Source organism: Falco biarmicus, chromosome 15, assembly GCF_023638135.1.
Source record: "Falco biarmicus isolate bFalBia1 chromosome 15, bFalBia1.pri, whole genome shotgun sequence".
In the NCBI taxonomy this organism is placed as follows: domain Eukaryota; kingdom Metazoa; phylum Chordata; class Aves; order Falconiformes; family Falconidae; genus Falco; species Falco biarmicus.
The window spans coordinates 13756202-13779273 of NC_079302.1; the positions used below are offsets into that span (position 1 = coordinate 13756202).

Below are 23072 nucleotides of genomic sequence, written 5' to 3' on the forward strand. Positions count from 1 at the left end.
TGTCTGGATCTAGGGTAAACCTTTAAAACTTTTTAGGCAGATAAGCGGAGTTGTCCTATTTGGATATCTTTGATGGAGTTCACAGTAATAGAAACCTTCTTTTCTCCTTGTGTTCTCTAGAAATCCCAAGATACTTTTTATAAGAACAGGGTTATATCTGAAGTGTTAAAACACAATATGCTTCTTCCATTAACATGAAAAATGCTACTTGCCATCTGACAAGTGCCTGTACTGCAGACCGGCTTCAATACCACTTCTGAATCATCCCCTATTGTCCCAGAATGAAAAGCACTATTTAGTGTATGGCTTGCTGTTAGTACTTCATCTTTCTACTAACTTTTTGACTATTTATCTGTTTAACTTCCCCTCTGGCATTTCTGCTTTTCTCTGGTCTTATGCTTATTGGTACCAGCATTGTTAATACAGAGGATTGCTCGCTGAGGAGCGGGAGAGAGAGCTGAGAGCAAGTCTCACAGCTTGGTTTTGCTCCCCCTTGCCCAACATCCATCAGGATGCAGTGTTGGGATCCCTCCCTGGATATATGCACCTCTAAGATTCCCCTCATATAACTAGGCTACGGTACAGTCACACTGGGGTATTTGCTGAATATAGACTCCCTCTCTGAGCTCCTTCCTACTGCTGGTACTTGCTAGTGAGGTTTTCTGAATCCAGAGCTGGGTTTTGAGGCTCTGGGGTTTTGCAGAACTTCTTCTAGTCATTGAGCTTGGTACTCTGTCTATGGAAAAGAGATATTTAAATAAACAGAATCAAATCTTCCAGAAAGTGATGTAAATCCAGTACATGCTTCATAGCACACTTTAAAAGTCTGATTTCCATGCATCTTCCTTAGGCAATTCCTCATACAACCCTCCTATGTTTGGATGGAGCATGGTTCTCAATGATGGAAATGCAGAGCTCTTACCTTTAGGCTTTGACTGTCCTGGTGAGCTTCAACAAATGATCACTGTGTTGCTTGCGCACCGGCTTGGCGCTGGGTTTTTTCCTCTGTCCACGGCTGCTCTTCAGTGGAGCCTTCCAACGAGGTTTGATGGTAGATACATCTGTGATGTATATTCATAACATCTACAACATCAGAAAGAACTCATCAACTGTACATAGACTCATTTCCCAGGCTATCAAGATTTTCATAAAAGGCTAACAAGCTCCAAGGTCTTCAGCTCATGGTGCCTCAGCTAGGATTATTGAAAAGAATCTGGCTGGTATCCAGAAATTTTTGAGTGCACAAGGTTTTGCAGCTTTGCAAAATCTGTTTACAACATAACATAACGCTCACTGGGAGATCACACCAGGCTATGACTAGTCTGTACAGTATTAGAGAATTTAGTGGCAGTATTAACCTCACTGTAAAAATGTGAAGGTCTTCATCTAGACATAGTTTTAGCAGAGTTATAAAGTTGTAATTCCCTTTCACGGTGGATATAAATGAGGGGTTTGGGTCACGAAAGTCCTCAGCCAGATTAGAGTCCAAGACAGTGTCAAAGGGCTATATGTATATATATGTACACACACACACCCTCTTCTGCATCGCCTTGCAAGGTGTTCTGGATCATTTGTTATGCAATGACTCTAAAGGAAATCCATAAGAAGGATGAAACCACAAAACCCTAGACCTTCTAAGAGCGAGGGGGAAGAGGATAGCCAACGGGTATATCATTGAATCAATTTATTTTGAAACTACATGAAAGCTCCACTTAAAAAGTCTGCTGCAGAAGACCTCTCAATTCCTCTTACTTGGACCCTGAAATCTGAGATAAAGGAATACCTTCCAGATGCAAAGTTCATTTCCCAGTTGCACACAGAACTGATGCTTTCTGCTTTTACTGATGTCTTCATTACGTTCTTGTGCAACATGAGCTTGTCTATACCTGTACATGTACCTGCTTGGTCCTGGAAAAAAATGATTTTGGGGTTTTGTTTCTTTAGTTTCAAGGGAAATTAAAGGCCTGTGATAAGATTGAAATGAACAAGAATGTGATTAATATGAAGACCAGTCTGAAATTACTATGCCAAAAGACACACAAATATGTCCATATGTTTCAGTTAAGAATATTATTTTTTCCAGACAATGATAAATTAAATAACAAAGATTTTGTAAACCTTCATCATACTAAACCGCTTAATGCTAGGAAGTCAAACCAATAAAGCACTTTTACTGTGCCTTCACTCCATTCTACGCACGTAGCCAGATGGATTAAGGTGGGGGAATAAAAACATGCCATGAGGATGTCATCACTGTGACTCATACCTGAGTCTCCCCAGCAATGAGGGCTTTGGAGGAGACAGTTGTCCTTGAAGCACTGTCTTGGCACTTCCCCAGGAACAGCTCTGGTTGAAGTCATAAGTGAGAAGTACCAAAAGCTGGAGTGGCACTGAGATGATAAATGGACTATTGCTTCTCCACACATGGTCCTTGCTCATGGATCCCAGGGACTGCAGGGGTGTTTGCAATCACATCCAGATTGCCCCCTCTCCTCAGGAAACCTATGGATAAAATTCACAGGGTTTTGTTCTTTTCCTAGCAGAAGAAATTGGTCGAGTCTGCCCTTTTCCTCATTCTACTCTTGGAAAGGGAAAGAAACATTGAACTTTTCAAGCTCTTATGCCACTACTGACAAACAACAATCCAAACAGGGAGTTTTGCACATAGTAACTAGAAGGATGAGGAGACATTAGTGGTCCTGTATGCATTTCAGTAACTTTGAGATAGCCTAATCAATGCTTCTTTGCTTTGGTTCCCCCTAGCAGCAAGCACCGATTACATGGGCAGGCCAATGAAACACTTAAATAAGGATTTAGACATAGAAGTTTGAAGAACTGCGACTTTATATTGGCCAACAACTGAAATGAACTGCAATTGTCTTGATATTTAGGATGGTTGTATTGGTACTAAGGATATTTAAGGTGAACTTCAAAAGATGTCTTTGTCTGTTGCTGAAATAAAAGGGTCTTTCCTGTCTTTGTGTTATATTTCATTACAATGTATGGTTACCTCTCCGTAACAGATCTCTTAGAAGGGAGCAAAAGCTCTTGTCAGATTAACTAGAGCCATATGGCTGTAGCATAAATCCATATAATGAAGGGAGCCACGTACATAGGCGGGTGAATGGATGCCCTGAAGAAGAAATGGAGAGCGAGAGAAGAGCTGCTGAAATGGAAATCCAGGAATCTTTTTACCAGCTGAAGCATTATGCTGTTTCATAACAGAGAATCTGAGTTTGCATTTCGGCAGAAGCAGGCTCGGTGTCACGCTTTCAGGTCCGGATCAGGCAGAGGGATGCAACGGGCCATAGCAGTAGGCTACTTCGTGGCAGTTTTAATCTGTAGGTTTTCACATGTTGTCAAGAAAGCCTGTGCATTGTACAGATTGTGTGTCAGGTCTGCACATCTCAGAGGGCTCTGGCGGGAAATTGAGCATGACCAAGGCATCCAGGAGAACCACCGGACAAAAATGGTGCCCGGGACAGCTTCAGTGCACTTCTCGGAGCCCTCCTTTTGGGGTAGAGTACTTACAATGAAACTCTGCAGGCAGGCTTGCCTTGGGAACTGCTCAGCATCCAAAGCAAGCTCTGGGTGCAGGCACTGCTCCTTGTCAAGGATCCGGCCCTGTCTAAACCATGCTAATTATTAAGTTGTCTTCTTCTTCTTTTTCCCGTTAACTTGTGAGGAAAATTACCCTTCTGAGTTTGAATGACAGAACAGCAGTAAGAGTACGCACCTTTTTTTTTTTCTTAAATCAACCAAACAGAAAATTCACAATGAGGATGATCTTGTAATTACACACACGTCAGAACAGAGAGCATGATAGTTTGCTCAGATTTCTTTGAACATTTCTTTAGAAGAATTTGGGAGGAGAGAGGGAGGGACGAGTTTATTGTAAATCAACTTTAGCATGAAACTTTTGTAAAAAGGTGCCCAACATGCATTACATTCTTTGTTCTGTGTTTTTTCCTAAGTATAAAGCCTTGACAACCTGCTATTCTATGATTGATGCACTTATTTCTTCTAAAGTATCACTAACCAAGCATATCATTTTTATACAGTAAGTGTATATTCAATTTCCTACAGTTTGACTGCTAAACAGGCTCAGTAGTAAAACAAATATATACCGTTGCAGTACACTCTTCAGGGGGACCAACTGAAAACCTTGGAATACTTTTCATTCACATTCCCTTTGCTTTCAGTGACAATGAAATCACAGCAGGGGCACATGCTAAATATCCATATTTTTAAAAAGTTGCACTGTCATTGGGTGCAGTCTGCAACTACTGCAGACTTTGTGCAATGTTAATAGGAATATTGTGATTCATATATTCTTGCACAATAAGACAGAATGACATATCAGGTTTGCAGGCTCTCCTGACAAGGTATGAGGTATTTATCTGGGTATGTATAGCACACTCTTATCAGCCTAGTATCTGAACGACTATTGACATCATTATCATTCATGTATTCATAAAATGTGTAGGGGTCTCCCAGTTACATTCTGCAAAGTCTGGAGTTGCTTCTTCATAGTGCAAAAGAAAACACAAACTGAAGAAAAAGAAATCAAACTCCTGTTGGCTTCGTATTGATCCCTGGCACTCCTGGACCGGGCGGGAGGATAATGGATCTGCGAGAATTCATGTATGTTTATGATGTACGAGGCATTTCGTCTGACATTGAATCAGGTCAGTGGGCCCATTGGACAGGATGCAATGTCAATGGAACTGTTATGTATTATTGATGTCAGTCACAGAATAGATAAAAACATTAGCAAAATAGCTTCCATTGCCATTTTGGTTTTTTTCGCCCTCAAATGACAAAAGGCACCAGGCCATATTAAATACAAGAAGCCTCCAATATTTCTGATTCTCTAACAGTTTTGACTTGGAGCAAATCTAGGAAATGACAAACTACTGCAAAACCAATATTTTTACATGGAACAAAATGGCTTACCTTGTTTCACTTCCATTTTCAATTGTGGATTAAGTTTTGCCTGCAAAAGAGAAACATGCTCGCTCAAGGTCCTCTTCTGCAAATTGTTAGGCGTATGAGTCCTCTTACTCACTCTGCATTTTTGCTTATCTCTGTGTTATATACCACTACACCAATGCATTTTAAAGGGCTAATTCTTATTTACATTTAAAGCAACTTTAAACTTCCTGGTCTGTGGCATTAAAGCACATATTAGCACTTCTTCACATTGGCAAAGATGTAAAAAGGCTGTCATGCAAATCACATCCAACAGACTATGCATATACTTAAAGTAAGAGGACATGTAAAAATTAATTTAAAAGCTTTAGGTACAGATTATACCTATTTTACCTAACCTTAGGCATCTCATATAAGCATTGTTCCCTAGAGATACACACCGCCTGGGCTGCTACCACAACTGACCTGTTCTTAAGTTTGAAGCCTTAAAACCCACTAAACAGGTAGTAAAAACTGAGCTGCATTTGAAATGCCATGTAAAAAGTAGCTATGTATGAACAAATATTTATAGGATTTAACACCTTATGAGGAGGGAAACCAGTGCTGTGAGGCTGACTGCACAAAGACTATGTATAGCTTCTTTGCATCCTGTGTTTTCCAGATCACATTAGTGACGTTTTAAAACTTTAAGCAAGTGAGTAACACCATAAATTTCAATAGGGCTGCATGTGCCTAAATATAAACACTTAAGAATTTTACAGCTTCAAAGCACGAATCACGTACTTGCATTTGCCAATTAGCTCCATAAAGGGATGGGGAAACATGTGTTTACCTCATTTACATACTCAAAGCTGTTTTGTGTGTGCACCTTTGGCAGGCTGATCTGAGACATACATCTTTGCACCTGCACCCATGGAAGACAGTTTTGTTCAGAGCAAAACTTAGGAAAATGCAACATACAATTTTAGTAAAGAGTTTTATCTCAGCCAAATATGATAAAGGAAGTGCACTCAGAAAATGATGAGGCTCTTTGCTTGCTCTTTGCTAATGAATGGTTGGCCTGATCCTTCTCTGTGGTATAGATTTGTCCTATTGTCTCATTCCACCATGACATTCAGAACAACCTGTGCCAATTTGTAACTTGTGGGTGCTACAAAAACAGGGACCCCAATGTTAAACATTTTAGTCCTTGTCAGTAAGGCCACTGGTCTCCCCTCTGAAGCTTCAGGAATTTAAAAAATAAGCAGTCTTAAGAACAACCTGATACACAGTCTGATTGATGCTTTTTTGACTTTCACAATAATCCTCTTTTTTATTTTTTTTTCTTGTTCTTATCCCCTGCAACTTATCTTTGCTTGCCAGTGCTTTGTTTTGAACTAGGTATGCTTATAGGGTCATTAAAACTTAAATTTGTATACTGAAAGTGTTGGTAAAGATAGGCTACCACTATACCTAAGTGTTATCTTCAAAAGTGGAAGCAGAGTAATAATCTCTCCCTCCTTCCCCCCAGAGAGATCCCACTAATTAGTGACTCTTTGATCCCACAGCCTCTGAACAAAGACTACTACAAGAAATGTCATCAGATCCCTGGCAGAAGTATTCAACCTCTGACATGTAAACCAAGGGTCACAAAGTGGACTAGGTTTTACAAAATATTGTGAACGGTGATTTTGTTCAATAATGTCTTTGAATGGTTGCTCTACCCATCTGGGGTATCCGTCCTCTACTACTTACTACATTTAGTGTAATTTGGTCCACTACTCTCCATCAGATCAGAATCAGAACTAAAACCCAATCAATAAACCTTCGGATTCCGTGGGTACCTGGTGGTGCAATGAGCTTGCTCCATTCCCAGCGGCCGAAGCAGCACTTCAGGACACACTCCCATGGTTCAAAGGATGTGACAGTCCCAGGAAAGTGAGAGGTGTGGTTTTCGTTTTCACCTCATGCTCCTAACAATGCAGAAGCTGAATGAAACTACATTGGGTGATTCATCTATATGCCTTCAAGACTGCCTTCCAGTTGGGTGAGTAAATGGCATTTGCTTCTGTCTCCCCTCTGCAGCAGTTCCCCGCAGCCCCAGCAGCCGTGGACAGGGTGAGCTCACCCACTGGGAGCCAAGCTCGTCCCCCCGTCCCATAAGCTGGCAATGCCATGAACTTCACATGTGCTTTCTTTATGAATATATACCTCTAATTAACAAAGACTGCAGACTGTTAGTTCCCTTCCCCAGGTCCTTCCTCCCCTGATAGCAAGTGGCTGTTGCAGTTAATCTAAAAAAATTCCTCCCAGGCTTTCTGCTCAGTGTTTTCCCCTCTTCACAAACCAAACCATCCTCTGCTGTAAAACAGATAACTGAAAATTTTTATGACCAGGTTCTTAAAACATTTTTAAACTTCCCCTTCCTCCCCTTCCACAAGCCTTTTGATGTAAGGAGAAAATCTCATGCGGTGCCTACCCTTATCTCCCCAAGAGAAAACAAAGAGAGTTAAAGGAAAACGTCTTCTGCAGAGACTGCCTTTTCTGCGCTTCTCTCCCTACTGTGTGCCAAATAATGGCATCTGTTCCTGCTGTTCTTTAGTTCCCCCATCCAGTGTGTTTTCAACTTCCTGTGAAAATTTGTGGTTCTTAAATCCAAAGGTCATGTTTAACACTTAAGTTCAGTTTGGAAGGATTTGGATTTGTTTCTCTTCATATTTTTCTTTTTCCCCTCTCACCTCTCCTTTGAAAATTGACAAAAGGCTTTCACTCGCTCTTTGCATTGCGCATGTTTTACACACTTCAGCATACATCTCCACAGTTTGGGTTAATACTCGGGGAAATATCCATTCATGTATTGATAAGCATTAAAGCATTGCTGTTTCTGTGCCTTCTGGCAAGGTTTGACGTGCTGTTAGCAGCACATGCTCCTTTCACACTGCCCTTACTGTACAACCAGTTTGCAGTGTACAGGAATTCCCTTCATCAGATCTACCAGAAAATTCAAGCTGCATGTAAACCAAGCCACACTTCTAAGCAGAGGTTGTTCGAGTGACTAATTCAAGCTGCATGTAAACCAAGCCACACTTCTAAGCAGAGGTTGTTCGAGTGACTAGTCAAAATTCTACTGAATTGTGTGTGATGGTTTTGTGCAGGAGGAGCTGAACTCAGATCACCAGATTAATTTTTCTTATTCCTTCAAGTTGGGCTCAAACTGTGATCCCGGAGCTGAAATGCCAGTGCTCTGCCCAGTGAGCTGGTCAGCCCATCTGTTTGCCAGCTTTGTGCATTTTACAGTGGGCAGCCTGGGATGGTTTGACCATTGATGCATTGTAGGCCTCCATTTATTCAGTATTTTTCCTAAAATATAATTTTTAAAAATGCATCTTTTTAAGCTGAAAGGATCTGATGATGAGAGATGGTGAGGCATAATTTGAGAAAGACAGACAGGGAAATAAAGGCAAATACATAACTTTCCACATGGAGGGGGAAAAAAAGCCAAGACCTTCATTGTTTCCTTTCTAACAGTAAGAAAAATGGCCTGTGCATGTTGCTGAACCTTTATTTCTATGCCAAGGAATTGGGCTGCTCCACAGAGCACTGGGCAAGAGCCCAGGGAGCAGGATTTGGGGTCCGCGCGCCCTGTGCTGGCCACCCGTTCAGCCTGAGACTCTGTTTTCCCTACCTGAAAACTCACCTTGCAAACACCACTTTAGAGATAAAGGGAAGAAGTCGTCCTGAGAGGAGCAGGGTTTTAACGATGTAATTTTACAAATGTTTCATATATTTCATTTTCATTTGAGAAAGGGAGTAAACTCCACAGGTCTGATGCCCTGCACTCCCTCCCAAGATTTTCTCTGCCCTTGATTCACAGGAGTAGTCAGAAACCTTCACATCCTTTAGTCTGCACACTGCGGGTCTGGCATGGTCTCTCTTGTTTGGTCCAAGAATCAGATGCTATTTCTGGTCTGAAGACATTTGTTCTCAATTGCCTACACAGTTCAATAGGATTTTAAGGTACATTTGTTAGGGATTATAAAGCACCTAAAGATGTATCAAGTGGAAGGGTCAATACAAGATCAGGGTGTATTGTGTTACGGTGTGCTGTATTATGCGGCATGTCTCAATTCACTATTGGAAACCAGATGTGGCAGACCAGCCCAGCCTATTTTTTGAACATTCGTAGATATCTTTGAATTATCCCATCAATTTTTAAAGATTTTTACAAAGATTTCAAGAAGCAGACTTTCTCAAGTCTTCCAATTGCTATCAAAACCCCAAATTCCGCTGGATAATTGAAGCGCTCTATCCCAATCAAACAAATAATGTGCAAAAAGAATGCTTACGTCTTTCTTTAGCAATATATACGAAAGATGGTATTAATTTGCTACCTGTAAGGTGTATTGAATTTTTAATCATCTATATATTTATGGTAAAGTGTAACACATTACTTCTAGCACACAAAAGCTTATGGCATACGATTATCCTTAATTAATGGGTAAGTGCAAAGCTTTATTATTCAATGAAACTGATTTATTATCTTAATTCTCCGATGTTCTGCTTCATGTTTCCATTGAAACCATTGTTTGCACCATGGTAACCAGCAACCACCATATGTATGCGATCTTTTTTATGACCTATACGTAATTAGATTTTATTGTTTTCTTAAAGTTGAAGTGTAGCCTGTGCAAGCGGTCCAGCTATAGCTTCCTATACCTATAAGTGAGGGACAGGTCTCTTGCTGCTTTGTTTCTGTAATAATCAGGTCATGTTTTGGTGTATTATTATAATCCAGTGTCTATTTTTTCCCCAGCAGTCCTGCACACATTCTTCCCCTTCCCTCCTGAGCATGACGGCACACTTGCCTACCTGTCCCTGTCTCCTCTGCGCGGCACAGCTAGTTAACTGAAAGGAACTGAAAAGAGCTGAAAGCTAGTGGGTGTCGGAGCTGCCTAGTGGAGAGATCCCCAGCTAATTGCTAGTCCTAACAGGCACAATTAGCCGCTACAAGCCCTTTGAGATGGCCCTGGGCTTCTCTCAGGTAACAGCCATCACTAGATAAAGGCTGAAATACACTGCATTTAGAGAGACACTTGCAGACAGGGATGTCACAGGCTGCCAATTATGCTCTGCCTGTACACAGTCACTTCCAACAACCAGACAAGACACATACACCTGAAGTTAAAGGGACAAGTTGTGTACTATTTTGAACTACACAGGTGTGGGGCACGTGAAGATATAACCCTTCTCAAATTAGGTTGTGTCATCTTTTCAATTATCAGCTCTTGATAAAGTTTTACAGGTTTTTTTTCCTAATGTTTAGTCCCAGCAGTAAGTCCTGGAAAGCTCTGTGGGAGAGGGCTGCGTGTTTTGTTTGCTGTATGTGATGTTACTTTAAGCAGTTTCCCCATCACCACACAGACAAAAATGGCTTATCAGGCCTTTTCTAACCAAACAGTGGTGCTACAAGCCACTGGGACTGTAGTCCTTCAGCCACCTATTCCTCGCAGAGGAGGACAGATTAAGATACCAAAGGACTACTTTTAAAATTAGTAAGTGCCTCACACTTCCTTAGCCATAAAACCCCGACCTTCTCCAAGCATCTCTGGCCATACATCCTTTCTCTAAGCAGCCCATAAAAATGGCCTCAAAAAATTTGCGGGTTTTGAGGCCAGTTAGGAGGACATGGGCTATTTTGGATAGCTACCACAACATAGGCCACCGACAGCAGCATCCTACACAAAATCATCATAGCTCAGTGCATAAATATCCAAATGCTTCAAAGATGGAGACTACAAGAATTTTAAGATCTACATCTAAGTTGTAGTCAGTGGTATTAGCATACAATTTCCAGGTCACATGACAAGCACAGATTTTGGCACAAGTTTTCGTATATTAGTAACCTAAGTTAGTCCCCCACCTCCATACCAGCATACCCATTTAAAAAGAGATTTGGTAAAGTGATTCAGAAAAATGGTGTACACACAATTACCTCTGAGTAAAACTTCTTATTTGGTTGCTCTGAGAATTAAAATGATTCCACTGCCTACCTTCAGAAGATCTGGTATCTCCTGCCATTTTCTGTTAGCACATGAGGTCCATCACGGCATATTCTCATGGTATTTGTCAAAATCTGTTATGCTGCCTGTATCAAATAAAATTAAAATTAAATATTAAGAGAATGCTATTTATTTCTTAACTAAATATCTTAACTCTTTCATATTTATTTCCTTTTTTCAATAGAATCTTGAAGACCACCTTCCAAATCATACAACATCTAGCAAAGTAAGTTAATACTCAGAAGCGAGCTTCCCCAGTTCCAACTGATACCACATGGGAACAGCTCTTTCTGTTTAGGAAGCTGAACCAAAAATCAAGATATTAAATATAAATTTTTGGTTTTTAAGACACAGTTTAAATTTTCCCAAGAGCTTTGGGATCTTAATATGGAAAGTATGCAAAGACAGTAATTGCTAATTATGAAATAGTTGAATTCTGTTAAAGGATAAAAATTACTTGACACAGTTGGTTTCACCTCTGCAGAATTAAAAATGAAGCTCCAAGTGAAGACTTGTAGGCTTTGTGGAGACCTGTGTCTATCTGCTTACCTACATGGAAGGGAGGGAAGACCACTGAATGAGTCGACAGCATATGTTATCTATACGTATGCTTCTCTCCATTACGATCTACTGATCATTCCTATGATAGATTTGTGAACCAGACCCGAGGTAAAAGAACCCAGGGAACCTGTGCTTACATTATTGTTTCTAGTGTTCATTTTAGATTCCAAGTATTTTTTATTTGTTGGGTTTTGATTGTTGGGTTGTTCTTTTTCTGTTTGTTACAAACACGTTTGTTTTCATTATTGAAGAGTGGACAACTTTTAAATGTATGCAAAACCAGCATGCTAATATTTGATTGCAAACCAAGCAACGATCAAAAAACTAAAAGGAAAGAATGAGTGCTCTATTATTAAACTAGCAAAATAAATAGATATACATTTTTTCCCTTTTTACAGATACATTTGCAACCAAATTAGTAATAAGATCTCCTCCAGTATAAATAAAAAAGGCTTGCACTTACCTATTAATTAAGAATAATGGAATGCCATAAGCTTTTGTGTTCTAGTGGTACTGTAATTTGTTACTCTTCACTACAATAAATATATAGCTGCTTAAAAATGTAGTGTGGCTTACATATATTAAATTCATACTGCATTTTGTATTGATTCACTTTGCTCATCCGGTCATCCACTGAGTTCATGGGGACTAAGCTCTGGCCCTCTCAAGTAGGGAAGAAAAGCCTCTGGCAAGGCAGAGGGGTTCAACAGATGGATCTACAACACACAGCGGCATAGGGTTTAGTGCCACAACATTCACAGGCTGACCTCCTCATTCATCCCAACCCAATTCACCCAGGTGCTCCTGCAGGCTTTCCACACCATGAAGGGGCAATGGACCAAACCCCAGTGGCCCAGCTGGTCTCCCCTGGGACAGAGGTTCCCACCTCACTCTCAGGCTGTCAGCTTCAGGGATTTTAAGGACCAAACAGGGCTCAGCAAGCAGATTCTCCTTCCCAGCTCAGAGGCTCAGTCCATTGCTCTGGTGGCCCATCTCCAGCTGTGAGTTACCCGAGGGGATGATCACCTCCAGCTGCCCCGCTCACTCCCTCCTCCCTGTTCTCAAAAGTCAGCAGAAAAACCCCAACCACAAACAACTGAATGCATCTGGTGAATTGCACAGTAGAGGGGAAGCTAATGTACTAGGAATAACATCCTGGTAAAAATGAATTAAATTTCTCAAGCAAATTACCAGACACTGAACTTGTGAGCTCCTCTGAGGAAGAAAAATAAAAAAAAAAAAAAAAAAAAAGAGAAAAAAAGAGAGAAAAGAGAGAAAAGAGAGAAAAGAGAGAAAAGAGAGAAAAGAGAGAAAAGAGAGAAAAGAGAGAAAAGAGAGAAAGTTGATGAGAACCATGGGGCATGGGGCTTATTCAGTGTGAGGAACAGAATCATCGTGCACACTGCTGTGTGTGCTCCTCAAACATGCCATTACGTATGGCTTCATACACCATTGCAAACTTTGGGATCTTTTACAGACTGAAGAATTAGGCACCATTCACTACAAGGGTTATTACATCAGAGTAAATAGCCCAATTGTCCATTTCATGATGATCACTCCTGAGCTCAGAAATTATTATTTGCATGGCTAATTTAAAACAGATGCATTTTAAATATACCTTAATCTATATGTAGCAGCAACCTAAAGCATTATGCCATTGGAGCAAAATAAGCCCATCCAACGTAGTCACATTTCAGACTCCTTAGAAATTGATTTTTTCTTAATTTAAAAAAGTCTAAGTTCTCACTCATGTGGCAGAGAAATTTCTATACATCAACTTGCTATAAATGGTTATTTGTTGAGATTTTTTGCCTACAAACCCAAATTTGTACAACACCACCTGTGAGAAACTGAATTTTTCACCCTTGCTGTAGCCTCCTTCATCTAATTAGGGTCAGTTACACTCTGTACATGTTAACATTACCTACTAAATTGCTAATAATCTTAGCAGACGAGAAGGAGAAGTGGAAAGCTGGTTCTCCTGGGAGGAATCAGAATTTGGACCCTGAGGGAAATGTAGAGGGGAAAAAGAAAGAAAAAAAAAAAAAAGGCACCAGAAAAAAAGAAAATTTAAATACCAAACCAGCAGACAAACATTATGCAATATTATCCCACAGAGTGATAAGAGACGTAATGATCACACACTCCAGGAATAAATAATGTTAATGACCAGAAGTTTAGTCACTGCCTAAAACCATATGCTTTGAGCTTGCATCTTTTTGAGAACTTCTTACTATCATCAATGGCAGAGAGTACTGCTGTGGGTTGAGCATAATGCCTGGACCACGCTCAGCCTCTGGTACCAGAATCCGGCTCCCTGCACGTGATAAATTTGGCTCCGCTGACAACCACAGAGTCCACTGCTGTGGACTCCAGAGGACTGCGACACTGAGCCAAGGAACTTTCAGCATGACCCTACTGTGCTGAGCACAGAAAGTGCACCATATTCAACTGCATTAATGTTGAAATGTGAGGTAGGAAAAGAAAACAACGCACCCCAATACTGAAATTTCGGTGAAGCTAAGACTTTTAGATTAGCCTTCTTCCTTTAGAAAACGGGTTATGTATCTTTAGGAGTCAAAACTCCCGTTTTACATATTAACCATAACCAAGTGCCTAGAACATACAGTGCCTGATACCAGTGTGATGGAGCGTTTGCCCATTACAGACTCTGAAAGAAGAGTGATACCCACCTATTCTCTTGCAATATTTCCTGCGCTTGGACTTGAAGGGTTTAAGTATTGGCTGTTCTGGATACAGTGTGGTTTGTGACATCTGATAGGATCTTAAACCAGAATAGTATGGCTATAGGCCATAAAATAAGATATCAGAAAACAGAGAGCCAAGGAGATAAATTTTGTGAGTCCACCTGACCAATCCAGCTGAGCAGAGTGCTGGTTTCCTGCATCTCATGAAGTAGGCATGTAAAATATCTGTTTCTTGATGGGCCTGGCAGATGTGATGCCAGAAATAATTCTACTCTGATTTATTTTTGTAGCTTTATCTAGTTCCCTATATTAAACCTACAATCCTAAAATAATTTTAGGGCCATTTATTTTTATGTCTACAAACAGTAGAGTTACCCAAATGTTAAAAGCCTATGCTCATAGGCCCATAAAAGCACTGTTGATTAGATTGCAGTATTTCAGCTTTTAGTTATCAACACTGACACTTTTGGAAAAAATTGAGTACAATATACTTCTGTACACATTGCAGTGTTTTTAACCATTTAGTCAGTACCACGTACATCAAATAGACACCATAATAAAACAGAAATACATTAAACATACATCTGGAAGCACTTTGTAACTGACTTCTGCTTATGAAAACGACTGTACATAATTTCATCATTCACTTTAATTCAGTCACATGCTGCAGTCAATGGAGTCGGATAACACGCTGCAATAAGATTCGAGCATAGATTTCTCCTTGTGCTAAATTCCATGCTTTATCTGTCAGTCCACACTTGCCATCACTCGTGAGTCCATAACGTGGCACCAGAGCCTGCAGCAGTGGCACTGGACACAGCAGGGACCTGGTGAGATATTGCAATACTCACCTTTCAGAATGTCGTTGCTCTATATAGCTTATATCACATTTCATGGGCAGTTACTAATAGCAATTCCAACAGCACCGAGTAAGTTATCCTTAAGCAGCTTGACCAGAAGCTCTAAGGGGAAACCAGATCTCACTTTCTGTTGCCAGCAAACGACAGGATATTTGCACGAGGTACCTGTTCTTTTCTTTTTACCCTTTATTGCTTGGTCTGAACCATTACTTTATATGCACTCCAGGATGAAAAGCTGCCATGTATGTACTGTTATTTTCATAGCGTATATTTTTCAGTTTTATCCACAAAGGGTAATAACAGCAATAACAGTAATGCAGCAATAACAAAGGCAATAGCAGTAGACATGGAAACACACACACACACATCCCCCCTCCCTCAGCAGTATGACTGATAACATACCCAAAGCGAGCAGAAGCTTGCTATCAAAGGATATGCATTTTAAAAACAAAGGTACTTTATCTTATCTACTGGTATTCCTTTACTAGTATCAACTAAATCCCATGAAAGGGCCATACACTGGTGACTTGGCGTGCTGTAATGCATAGCCGATCTTCTTTATACTTTTAAAGAACCACGTTGATCTTCTGTTAAAGCATGGCTGAAATGATTAGCACGTTATATTATAGCTAAGAAAACCCCAAACAGGTAGAACATTTAATCTACACCCAACTACATTGTTAAAATCAACAACAAAACCCCAGTAGAATGCCATGAGTCTTCGTGACAGTGACACTTCTAGTGACACCACTGGTTATCCTATTTTATGATTGGTGGTTTTGCCTCAGTAACACATTTCCAATCTTTTCTTTAACTTGTTCAATTATAAAACCAACATAATACAGACTGATTCATAAGCATAACCCCACAAACACTTCCTTGTTTAAAATAGGAAGAGACATTCCTTGACAGAAACTAAAGATCTGGTTAAGATTCAGAACAGCAGAAGAAGTTTCCAAATTGTCTACTACTCAATAGTCTGAAAATACTTTATAAATATTACATTATCTTAGTTTCAGTGCAACGATCATTTGTGCAACAATCCAAGCAACTAAATAGAGGTATCCCTTTTTAAGCTGAGGAAATCAAAGCACAGAAAGACTAAAGTATCTAAAGAAATTACAAGATTTCTGTTCCAACACTAGAAACAAACAGAGAAATATTTTTTTTTTGTCCAAGTCTATGTTTTAAATTTCAGCTATGCTGACTACTGCTTCCTTTTGCTTTGTTGGAGAAAACAGAATATTTAGAGACTTAATCTAAGAATCAACCACATTAAATATAGTCTGGCGAGCTCTTGAGCAGAAGAACATTGTCCCTTCCAGACGGACTAGCTGGCCAGTCCAGCTGGCCTGGATGAAATTTCTTTCTTGATCATTTTGTTTGTAGGATATATTTTGCTTTGGCACTTCTGCCACCTGCTCTTGTTTTCCATTACTCCATGGCTGTGTAAGCGCTTGCCCACTTCAGTCTACACTTACCCTGAAACCGCAAAAATATTCTCTTCTCATACAACAGACTTTGAAACATTCTTTCATTAGTCAAAATTGTCTACTTTGCGTTTTGGTGCTTTACGATGAAGACAGACTGCAGGGAACGTGCTAATAAGATGGGTCTCACAGAAGTCTAACTAGGACAAAACCATGCATATCTACCTCACCACCCCTGAGCCCAAATAGAAGGTTTTCACTTTGTAAATAAAGATGCCTTGAGATGCCATACCTGACAAATCCTCATTAATTTGTGGTGGCATTTGGATGCAGACAGGTTAATAAGTGATGGAGTAAAACCAGTGATGTCAAAAAATGCAGAGGACCAGAGCATCCTTTACTCCACCCTCCCACAGCACCCTTACAAGTTGCTGTCCCAGCACTAAATAGATGAAGCCCCATTACCTATGGTGGTGGCAGGAGAGAAATGGGACAGCCTCATTTTCCTCTTCCCCAGGGGCTCTGGGCCATGTGTTGCCAAAGGAAGATAACTGCAGTAAGACTCAATGCAAATCAGCTGAGGGAGCCGTCTCCTGCTCCACAGCTGCAGCAGAACTGCAGCAGCAGCAGCAAGACACTGGTTCAGTAAAACCACAGATTAAGAATGATTATCCTTTACTCGGGTTTGCAGTGATCAGCAAGGTTGAAGCCAAGATGTGACATACTTTCACCATCCCACGGTTCCCAGGGTGGAACCAGTCATGCTGCTGCTCTAGATGCCAACACAGCAAACTCGTATGTTCATTTTCAATGTGGATTTGAGGTTTACCAAGTGATGCCTGTCAAAGCCCTGTTATTGTTCGTCAACAGAACAACTAAAAAAAACATTTAAAAAAATCTTTTTCCTCTTTAAATGAAGCTGTATTTTACTGCAAAGGAGGGGGAAGTGAAAATAATTTTCTGCATCAGTATTATCAATTATCCAAAGCCCATTTGCACCATTATGACTTTAATGTTCTCCCAATAGAAATATAATTCTCATTATTTTTATTGGGTTTTATTTTTATATTGCTATTAAATGCATATCGCCAGATTCTCTGTTTTCTTAAACTACGTGGGCCAAATATCCAACGCAGTATGAAATCCCAACTTTGAAACTGTGCCCCTGGGCTTAGGTGTGTATGTGTGCACACTGGTGATGCTGAAATTGCTTAGGCATGGGATCATTTATATAAATAAAGGTATGCAAAGAAATGTTCTGCTCTTGAGTTTTACCATAGCCACCAAGTTAGTGGCTGTATCTCCAAACAATCCTCTTTCTTGGCCAAAAAGGAGTAATATTAGGGAGTGGGTAATGATGCCCTTTAGAACAATGCATTAAAACATGGTAAGGTCTTAACAGAAAAAAATTAAAGAACATGAACAGTTTGAGAATACGGTTTATTTGATATTTTTGTATAGATGTTTTAGAATCAAGACAAATTCAATCCCAGTTCCCTCTTCTCTAAAAGTAGAAATGGAGGGAGTAAAACAGATGTATTCTAACAAGGGACAGATTACTGTTGTGATTCTGTTGTAAGAGGTGGTATTTCTGGTCTTTACATGCGGACTTACATATTTAGTAAGTAGGGACACCCTCTCTTTCACAGTCCTGTTTTTATCTGTTATAGTTAATACTAAGATGGCATTCTTTTTATATACTAAATCAAAAGACTAGTCATTACCAAAATAAAATGCTGCTTTTTTTTTTTTTTTTTTAAAAAAAAGGTATTCACAAGCCTGAAATCATAAATCCAAAGCAGGCACTGGATGAGTAGGAAAAGACGTTTTCCAATGCACTTGCCTTGCTCTAAGTATGCTTACTAAAGAAATCCAGAAATAATGTGTTTGAATGCAAAATTTCTCCTGCTCTAACCCTCTCAATTTTTCTGAAAGCATAATTTACCAGATAAATCCTTCTCTCACTCCTCCCTCACCATTGTGTCTGGTGTTTTTTGTGCCCCTTCCCAAAGCGCTGGAGCCCAGCTCACCAGCAGCCAGGCAGCATCCCTGGCTGCTGCCCCCTCCCCAGCACAGCGCTGCCCTGTGCCCATGCAAGCTCTCCTGATGCCCTGCTTTCGTCAGCATGAATAACGGAGCACCTGGGCTGAGTCAGGACTGAGCAGGCTGGACAAGCCCTCTCCCTGGACCTATACGGTGGTCCTTAAGCAGGCTCCCGATGTAATTTTAAACTTCACTTCATCATAATGATAGGCTACACAACCTGCCTCCTATGAACATAATAAGCACCGTGGAAAAGATAAACTGCTTTAAGAAATGCTACGGCAAACACCAACTGGAAATGGGACATAAACCAGTAAGGCCCCATATTCAGCTGCTCCTGCAACTGCCCTCTGCCGTGCACATGTGGCTGGCAAGGAAATCCTCACACAAACAGGCATGAAAGGGTGGGTATAAAGGCTCTTCTTCTTGTTACTTCACCCCTCATTTTCAGTTCTACTTATGATCAAGTGCTCGTCCAATATACAGATTTATAAGGCTTCATTGTTTCATACAGTAGGAGCTGATGCATCAAACCTTTTTTTTTTTTTGCCTTACAATTCCAGCTCAGAGACTTCTGTTTGCCTTAATGAATTTTGTTTGCATAATTGACTGGCATCAGGTTAAGCAGGTATTGAAATGTGATATAACAACCTAATCAACCGTTAACAGGTATAGAAGAAGCCCTGACAAGGAACAGTCTGAAACCCGTTCATGATGAGATTCTTTCTGATAAGGGAAAAAGGAGAAGTGTAGGACCAATTTATGCATAAATTGGTCACATTTTCACACCTAGCCCCAATTATCTAAAAAGGGTTTAACATTATATTTATATTGATAAGCTTAACAATGTTGAACCACGACTCTCGGATGATCTGTTACAATTCACATCCAAAGCGACCAGAAGGAATAATTGGAAACCCTCCAGCATTTCAAGAAATAGAAGCAGCCTTGAAAAAGATGAAAACTGCCGTACAAGGTCTGGCTTTTGCTGAAATTACAACATAAATTCCGAATGAAGGATGGCCAAGAATAATTCAACAATTACAAATTCCCCTCTAAAGACAGAAGGAATGCTACAAGATTAGAGAAATTGAGTCATTCCAAATGTCTCCAAACTGGGGTGGGGGGGGTGGGCGGGTGGGGGGGGAGATAGTAATGACTACAGGCTGACTGAGACATTTGATAGACTATCACTGATTTATTGCACAGGGGTTTTAGCTGAATAACCAGTTTTTATGCTATGAATATCAATAGTTGGCTACACAAATAGAAAGGATACTTGCCAAACAATTATGGAAATCCTCATACTCATCACCAGTGTGTAAGTTAACCTCAAGGTATATTAGACTGTCTTTAATGGGCTACAATCATTTTGACATCTTCTCCAAGGCAAGAGCACCCATAAATGCCTAACTGATTTCCTGTACAAGCCAGGCCAGCAAGGCCAACCTGTCACGTGCAAGTATCTCAAACAATCAAAACCTAAATATCGACCCTTAAACCCCCCTTTAGCTGGTGAAATTTTGATTCCTCCCATGTCCTGTTTCTGTTTTCCAAAATGAACTCATACAGTAAGGAGAAGGAAGCTTTCCCTTTGAGTACTGCCTACAAGCAGCAGAGAGACCAAGGTGAAGTCATATGCAGGCTTTTAAAAATGTATAATAAAGGAAGATAGATAATAACACCACCTATAAATCAAGGCTGTATATTACAAGAGGCACGGAGATAATTTTGTTTTCTCCACCCCCAAAATTTAGCACAGAAGTACGCACGTCCACGAGCACCGGCACTGGTTACAGCACCCCATACAGTGGCACCCCAGGTTTTATGGCAATAGCATTTACGAGGGTCCCACCATCAGACTTACCTTTCCCATGCCCAGATGCTGGCAGGGCAGCTCATGCCGCTGGCCTCCCTCTTCAGGGAGCTCTCCTGCCTCTTCATCCCATTGTCAGCTCTTGCCTATTCCCTCCCTTCTGCAGGAGTGGTTTGACCCAGGCTTAGCCCTGAGCTGGCATCCTTGCCCAGCAACATTTAATTTTTGCAAATGTGGCTGAGAAGCCTGGAGCGGTCAGGTCTGTACTGAACTGTGCTTGTAAATGAGGTTTTTTGCTCCACGACAGGTCAAGCACAATAAAATAAACTGCAGTTGAAGGAAGCCAATATGTTTTTTCCCCAAAACCTGTTGATAAGATGGAAGATTAGATAAGAAATCCTTCGAGGAGGAGGATGTTGTATTTGTTTCAAACCATATTTTCATTTAGATTAAAAGTAAATGAAAAAAAAAAAAGTAAACAACAAAAAAATAAGGAAAACCAAGAACAAAGTCAAGTAAAATCAACATTTTCTGCTCTGAAAACATCAGGATGAAACACGGAATAAAGACAGTGAAATGACATCCTTGGAAAACATGGGGGTAAAACACTCAGGAAGTTTCTGGATGTTTTTGTTACCTTTCTTTCTCTGTGTGAGCAACTTCGTTCAGCCAAGAACAATTTAACAATGTTTTAGCATTGCTGATTCACTGTTTTTCACAAACACAAATGTAAAAAAGGATTCAAATGAAAATTTTTGCTCAGTTCTTCTTGTAAACCAACACATAGACACTTACACAGCTGATCTGGAAAGGTGCTAAACAGCTGTTGGTGACAAATATGAAAGAAGACCTCAGCTTTGGAGACAGGCTGATGACAATGCTGGGTCGCATCCTGAAGCTGGCCTTGGAGGTGTCTGCTGTGCTATTGCCCACCCCTAAATCAGAAACAAGAAGTCCTACTCAAAGTAGTTCTTTAGATGGTCATAGCGATGGGGCCATGGCCCCCTCCTGTATACACTGGTTGACATGAGCAACATCTCACCTCTGTTTTCTTTCCTCTACTTCCCCAGGGGATGAAGTGTGTGGAGCATGCATTTTACTGCCATGGTCCTTCCTAGTCTTGGAAGTCCCTCAGATCCCTAGTGGGCTAACAGGGCTCTGCACAGCATCCAGGAATTTGACATATTTCAAATCACAGCCAATGCTCCATCTTCATTTTAACGTTTTTTTTTTCTTTTTTTGGGAGGGAGGGAGGGTGGGGGGTGGAGGCAGGGAAGGGCAGGTCCCTATTTCTGCCCATCTGTAAAAGGTGGGTTTACGAATTGCCAAAATCTGCCTGCTTAGTACCTAACCAGCTAACTTTCCCATGAAACCCAGATCACCCCTCACATATATATATGTATATATATATATATGTATTGGTAGCCGTGTGTCTAAGTGCTTAGATTTGCATAAACAGTGCCAGCGTAATGTAAAATTATGGTGCCAGCACCTTATTTCCAAGAGATTTCAGAAGTGTAGATGTGTGCTAGAGAGTGGGCCAGGAAAAGAGTCAATAATTCATAGTATCGTTCCACAGGGTACTCCTCGGAGGATCTCTAAAGTACATCACTGACATTTATTAACAGATTCTTAGAAGGCTCTCCTTGAAAGGCACAAAGACAGTATTATTGTCCCATTTTATAGAGGGGAAACCTGAGGTAGGAATTTAAAGATATGTACTATCTCACCGAGACATTAAATGAACAAGCCAAGACAGACTCCAAGCATTTTTCACTCCCAAGGTAAAACTGCATGGGAGTGCATTTCTGTGCAGGCTTTCACTTATGGCCAGCAGAAACGAAGAGCAAAGGCGTAGCTCAGGTCATCTGCAGTGGGTGAAGTCACACACCTGAATTTGACCAATATTATCTCCACAGAAAACTAAAAGCATTACAACAAAGCAGAGATCAGGGGTCTACATGAAATTAGTCAGATATTTCCATTTTGTAGACTTGGCACAGTCTTGGGTAGCATCTCCCTTCAGCAAAAAACCTGCACACTCGACTGTTATGAACGTCACCCTGGTCAGATATAGAGACAAACCTGGAAAGGGAACTGAACTTGAGGGCAGAACTTTTCTGGGTTGCAGCTCTTTGCTTTGGAGGTGTTTCTGCCCCTATCCATCCTTGGTGATGGCAGTAAATCCCAGAAGCAGCACATATTCTAGAAATACCACAACATTATATTTATACTATTCCTTTTTAATTAAAAATTCTTTTTTCCATGAACCTACAGAAGAAACTATGTCACTTGGGTCAGAGCAGCATGTATTTTAAATTATCGACAACACTCGTAATCAGGAAACAGAAATGAAGAAAAGAAGAAAGGGAGGAAGAAACCTGTGCAGTGCAGTAAGAAGGATGGCCAGCAGTATACATACATTCCTCTCACAGGAATACATACATTTCAGCATCTAAAATCTTCTACACCTCTTAGTCACTGACACCCCATAAAGCTGACAAGTGGCCACTGTGACCAAAGCTGCACGGCTCCCTCCCGCTTCCCTCCAGCCAAGCAGCCTGGCAGGAGAGACACAGACACACCATGGCAGCCCTTCCTCAGGGAAATACAAGGCAGTTGTTCCCCCGTGTCTCAGGACACAATTAGAACCATAATATTTAAACACTGCTACTCACCTGTGA

The 23072-nt window shown here is 40.6% G+C and overlaps 1 long non-coding RNA gene across 1 annotated transcript; it reads right to left on the minus strand.

Annotated features, from left to right (window-relative positions):
• Positions 1–929: 929 nt before the first annotated feature.
• LOC130159342 (uncharacterized) lies at positions 930–21582 on the minus strand. Its single transcript, XR_008825706.1, has 6 exons — positions 21184–21582; positions 20440–20754; positions 10962–11056; positions 4957–4996; positions 2267–2502; positions 930–1083 (listed from the first exon to the last, which is right to left on the minus strand). It is a non-coding gene; the product is annotated as an uncharacterized LOC130159342 (long non-coding RNA).
• Between the last annotated feature and the right edge of the window lie 1490 nt (positions 21583–23072).